A 6611-nucleotide genomic window follows, 5' to 3' on the forward strand; every position below is an offset into this window, starting at 1 on the left:
GACTTACAGTCATGCGTGCATACATTTTTACGTATGGGTGGTCCCGGGGATCGAACCCACTACCCTGGCGTTACAAGCGCCGTGCTCTACCAGCTGAGCTACAGAGGACCACGTTAAAACAACATGTAACTCAATGTAAAACTCAATTAAACATTTTATAAATTCAACAACAGTCCTACGCTACATCATTAAAGGGTGAATAACTGCATGTTCAGTTCCCCTCTGTTTTATGGCATAGATTTTCAGGACCATTTTCAAGATTAAAATGGAAAATGTATTACTGCCAAGTGAGAGCCCATTAGTTATATTGAAAAGGTACAGTCTTGGTAAAAGTTGACTAATCACAGCGATCAAGTCAAAAAAGTATTTTCCCTCTCTGAAGCTAGATGGAGACATTGAGTCTAGTTGGCGTTGTTGTTATAGTCAGGGACCACACCCACTCAGTCACTGCTGCTTTTCCACTGTAACACCAGTGTTACACTAGTGTATAAACCCTTATGTTATACTAGGGAAATTGTGTTTCCATAGCTAGGGCTGACAGTGAGGACTTGGGAAGATCAGAATCAACAACCTCTGCATAATCAAAACAGTTGCTTTGTGAGAAAGTGTTAAAGTTCAGTTAGCCATTGTTATGTAAATGAAAGCTGAAAAGTACCAGTGGACTGGCTTTGGCCCCAAGTGAGAGCAAGTCCACCGGAGCCATGGCACATTGAGACACTGGTGCTAGCCCACGTAGATGTAAAACACCGGGGTCAATCCTGTATGGAAATGCACCTGACTGTAATGTGCCACCAGACACTTGCTCCACAGTGACACTAGAATGGATCAGAGGAGATGTAAGCATTCTAGCACCTCCTCGGATCACTTCTTCTACCTGTGGAAGTGAAATGGCATTTGGAGTTTGTTTTATTTTATTTGTTCATTGATTCTGGACTGAAAAGATGATAATACTATCCAAATTCAAGATAATGCACAAAAATAACAATTTGTACTGTACCTGCAATGTGGTGGTGTAGAAAGTTGTAACCTTATGGTTGTAACCTTATGTTATGTAACTTCCATTCTTAACTAATTGCTTGGCTAATCAGTAACCTTTAAATGCAGGTATTTTTGTGCTACTGCGAGTTTAAGCCGTGCACTTCAAATGACTCAAGAAGACAACTTAGTCCCAGCTTTACTGACAACAAACTCAGCCAAGCGCTACGAGCTTTAATGACTGTTAAATTGAACAGGCTTAACTAAGGCGGATAATATCTCTTTGTTTAAATGTGCCTCTTCTGTATTCTGTTTAATTAAAAGAGATGGTTAAAAAGCTTGAAATACAGTCATGCTCATTATGAGTTCTCTTTAAATGGAATGTCTGGTTGATATGAAAGGAAAAACACAAGTAATTGCAGGTATTCTAAATAAACAATGGAAGGAGCTTTTTTAGAGGGTGGAGAAGTATTTTGGCATGGATGTACAGTATGGGCCTGTATAGTACAACAGTTGGGGCCTTATTGAAGTGGTGAATTGGTGTAAGGGTCATTGCAAAGAGCATTGTGGATTTTTCAGCCTGATCGGCAGCTTTATGAGTGTGAGATCTTGTTGTGATTGTGAACATGTCCAGGCCGCTCTGTGTTGATATACACTGAGTGTACAAAACATTAGGAACACCTGCTCTTTCCATGACATAGACTGACCAGGTGAATCCAGGTGAAAGCTATGATTCCTTATTGATGTCACCTGTTAAATCCACTTCAATCAGTGTAGATGAAGGGGATGAGACAAGTTAAAGAATGATTTTTAAGCCTTGAGACAATTGAGACATAGATTGTGTATGTGTGCCATTCAGAGGGTGAATTGCAATGCTGCTGGGTTTTTCACACTCAACAGTTTCCCCGTGTGTATCAAGAATGGTCCACCACCCAAAGGACATCCAGCCAACTTGACACAACTGTGGGAAGCATTGGAGTCAACATGAGCCAGCATCCCTATGGAACGCTTTCGACACCATGCCCAGACGAATTGAGGCTGTTCTGAGGGCAAACGGGGATGCAACTCAATATTAGGAAGGTGTTCTTAATGTTTTGTACACTCAGTGTATGTTATAGGGGTTTCTTCCTACCTGCGTGAACAGTGTACTGCATACGGTCGGGCCAGCCTTGAAGCAGCTCTCCAATCAGATGGGCTCTTCCTTCCAGGCCCGCTGTCTGTAGCTCTATTGACCAAGACCTATCATGATACATTGTGTCTGGTGGACGACCAAGGCTGTGTGATTCTGTGCCTGTATTGTTATTGTAAATTATATTACACGATTGTAAAACGTCACTATTAAGTATTCAAATGTATATTTGGACTCCCTTTTAGTAAAACACCCAGTCATGTTTCTAATTTCCTCACAAAACATGTGACAATGGTAAAATGTTTGGGTAAATGTTATTTATTCCTGTATTTCAGACAGCCAGAGGCCAGATGGCGTGCACCAGTATTCCCGAGTCGTTTTAGTTGCCATGGAGAGTGCATGCCTTTGATATGGTTAACCGTTACCATGGGGACTCCCTATCACAATATACCTCAAGCAATCTTTAAAAATATATATATATATGCCTCTCTTGTTGCCCATGACTTTACATTTTAGATGCTCGGGGGACAGTCATTTGGGATCCAATGAAAAAAAATTGTAGGCTTTCCTGACACTGCTTTTACTGATTTCACTATTCACTCAACGCAATAACACATTTTAATTTCCATGATACATTTAGGAAAGCTGATGAACAATTCTACAGAACAATCTGCCTCATGGTTATTAATGAGTAGTTTGCCGGGGGCTGCCAGAAAGCTATAAACACCCACTAATATCCAAGATAATGATTTCATTTAGCTTGTTGTTCCCTCCAACAATACTCGTCTGTACATGTCTTTCATATTCCCAGGTTACTGTGTGTGTGTGTGTGTGTGTGTGTGTGTGTGTGTGTAGATGTCATAATGGCATGTGCTGCTCTTAGAACAGAAAGCAAGCAAAAAAAAGCCCATTTATGTTTTCTCCAGTCATTTCACAAGAACTGAGCTGATAATGAGGTAGAACAATTCCCTTCAGGCGTGGGGCTTGACATTTACTATTGTCTGCTAGCTTCTATAGTATGTCTGGGTTAGAATGTGGTTAATATCAAACCTAGCATCAATTATTCATACTGCACAATCTATTTATTAATCCCCTCCCGACCAAAGTAAACAGAGTTGACAATAGACGGGGTTCATTAGCACTTAGTGTTGAAAGGAATGAGAGAGGCTTCGTGTTGAATCATAACTGTCACCAGACAAAAACAGACTAAAAAGCTAGTCTCCTCAACAGTATGATTAACTCAACTTCAAAGATGAGAAAGAATGCATAGATGCACTCAGATAATGACAATATTGTTTTAGTGAAACATTTCTAAGCAAACGTTTCTCCCCTGCAAACTGCCGTCTTAACTACACCTTTTAAACATCAGACATAACCTCGTCTTTGGTCTCTCTCTCTCTCTCTCTCTCTCTCTCTCTCTCTCTCTCTCTCTCTCTCTCTCTCTCTCTCTCTCTCTCTCTCTCTCTCTCTCTCTCTCTCTCTCTCTCTCTCTCTCTCTCTCTCTCTCTCTCTCTCTCTCTCTCTCTCTCTCTCAATAAAAACCTGGCCTGGTTCTTTTTATTTATTTAGAAATTGCCATGTATACAGTAAGTGAACCATGAAAAGCCATTTCTGTTGACAGGAATGAACATGGCCCTTGATGCCCTTCTCCAATATAATTCCCCTGCTTAAACGAGCTCTTACACACAGTGGAATGTCCTCATGTCTTCTGACCTATTTGAAGGGGAATAGTACACACGCGTGGTATGGCATGCATGCATGTTGAGTGTGCTGGTGGATGTATTTATATGCATGTGTATGTCCATGGGTGACTGCAGGGGAGGATACATTTCCCTTCCTAGGACTCCTCTTTAAGGCGAAGGTGCTAAGCTGACGAGGTGTGCCTTTCCTCTATTTACAGTGAAGTTGATAGCACTGTCTACCTCCCCACATGGCCATTACATCCTCACGGACCACACTAAACACTTCCGACATTGACTTGACAGTGGAATTGTCCAGCTGGTAGACATTTATCACACAGCTTATAGCTGAGCCCCACTGACTTTCTGCAGTGTTGACATGGCAAAGCACAGGACGTTTCCTTGACTCATCAACTGGGGTCAGCCCATTATCAGAACCCCAGTCTCTACCTCTCAGACCGTAGCTAAGTCATGACCCCCCCCACCCCCCTTCTTATTAGTGCTAGCTGTGCTTCTCTGCTTAGGCTGCAGTGCTGTTCCGGTCAGCCGTAGTGGACAACACTAGCTCAGCAGTACTGCAGCTTATGTTGGGGGAAATGGTCAGGCGACAATATTGTTTATGGTTTTAAATGGAAGGTCTCGCTGCTTATGGTTCCCTTGAGTAAGGTGCTTTACCTGGAAAGGCGTCAGTGGATGGATATATCCAGCAATAGAAGAACAAGGGTGTAAAATGTGAACCATGTAAGTGGCTTTGGGTAAAGACAAGAGGGAACGAAAGGGAGAGATATAGAGGGACTGAGTTAGTGAGCCTGAGTGAGAGAAATCAATAGGGTCCTGCTTCCGTAATGGAGCAGAGATGAGAGAGGGCAAATAGTTCATTTCTCTTAGCCCCAATAAAATATACAACCAATTCAGTATAAAACAAGAATCCTATTTCTGCCAGAAATAATCTGCTGTCTAATAAGGTGACTACTGGAAACAATTTGGGCAGTGACCACCATACACACTCTTTCATGTTATGGAAACCAACATTACAAATGTCCAGAGGCTCTATCCTTCTCTGTCTGGGCTGGAGATAAGATGCCTTCCCCCCCGCCTCCCTTTGTAAGACCCCTTCTTTCCCATGAAGCCCCCCTCCCCAGATTCTGTGTGCTCATTCACAGCGCTCTAGAACCCAGCCGGCCCTCTGGATGCCCGTCTCCATGGAGACGGGTGGGAAGGAGAGTGATGATGTCGTCTATAACAACACAGCAGCCTGCCTAGGTCTGAATTAACTGTGTTGTGTGATTGCTTCGCTTCTCGCTCAAAGAGGGCCGGGTAATTGGCCCATGGTTGTCTAGCACCATATGTGAGCTACTTCAATCCAAAGACAATTGTTTGACTTGTGAATGCTTGATAATGGAAACTGAATCATTTTGATAAGCACTGCATAAATGGTGTCATTGCAGAAATGACTAGTGACCCCAGGCATGAAGTAGCACTCATTTTGAAAGCATTCTGTGTTCTGAGATCTCATTGCACCAAACAAAACAAGATTGATCAACTGTGTCTTGACGGACCTACCCTGAAGAAGAGCTGTCGACACAACAACACACGCAGTATTAATTTCAGTACCAGCTCTGCCACTGTCATATTAGACAGTGATGACACACAGATACAGGCAAATACTGTATATGGTTTAGACACAGTGTCTGGACCAGTAAGTACCAGAATACAAAGCCCAGCCATTACGTGGGATGATGATGCTCTTCTATCTTTGTTCCTATAATACACTCTTGCCATCAAACACAATGCAGAGGAGTCTGAGTCACATAAAAAGGAGACAGAGATTTTATAACGACCTGAAATTGTTGTGATTGATGACCTACCCTCGACCCAGCCAACCAAATTGAGGCACTGGATACCATGGCGACAGTGGCTCTGTACATAGAGAGAGGTGATAATGGAGATTTGAGAGGTGGGGTGAAAGGGGGAGAGAGGGGGGTTACAGGCAGGAGCGGACTGGGACCAGAAATCGTCCCTGACATTTCTAAAACACCGGCCCATTTTTGTCCCTTAAAGCACCCACACCGGCCAATTTTTTTCCTCAAGGCCCCCACACTGGCCAATTAATTTCCTTAAGCCCCCCATTATTAGCCAGATAATGATAATTTTGCGCAAAAAAAACGAAACAAGTTAGACAGGCCCACTGGGCAAGAAATGGACCAGCCCCCAGTCCGCCCCTGGTTACGGGGAATTGGTTATTCACACTGTCAGAGGTGTTTCTCAAAGGACTGAAGGGTGTTGGGGGGTATAGCTGTGAAAACATCCACTGATCAGAAGTGAGCCAGCCAAATGTCTGAGTTACAGCATTATGATGGCTTTTATAATGACAGACGTATGGTTACAGCAACACTATAGCCTCTTCTGTATAATTTGTCCTATTGTCAAAAGATTTGTATTTGCCTCTCATGGTATAATGCATTTCAATATCAGTTTAACACCAGCCAAACCAGAGTAATGTCATGCTGCCAGTCAGGCAACAGATGTGGTTGAGATCTTGCTGGTTTGTGGTGGATAGTTTATGTAGTATTCCAACACTGTTGAAGAGATGAAACCTGGAATTATGTGTTGTGATTGCTGTGGTTTGTCTTAGTCACTCTCCCCTCTGTGGTCCTCATTACTGAGCTGGATTCTTTCTGTTTGAACACAACTTCTTTATGAATACCACTGTCCTCACTATCCTCCGCTCCCCCTCAGCTCTCCTCCATCTTACTAAAACAGTTGCCTGACATTAACGGTCCACTTAAGAAGGAAAATGTAATTTTGCCAGTGTTCCAAATAAAGTT

This window comes from Coregonus lavaretus (genome assembly GCF_964263955.1).
Source record: "Coregonus lavaretus genome assembly, chromosome: 36".
NCBI lineage: Eukaryota > Metazoa > Chordata > Actinopteri > Salmoniformes > Salmonidae > Coregonus > Coregonus lavaretus.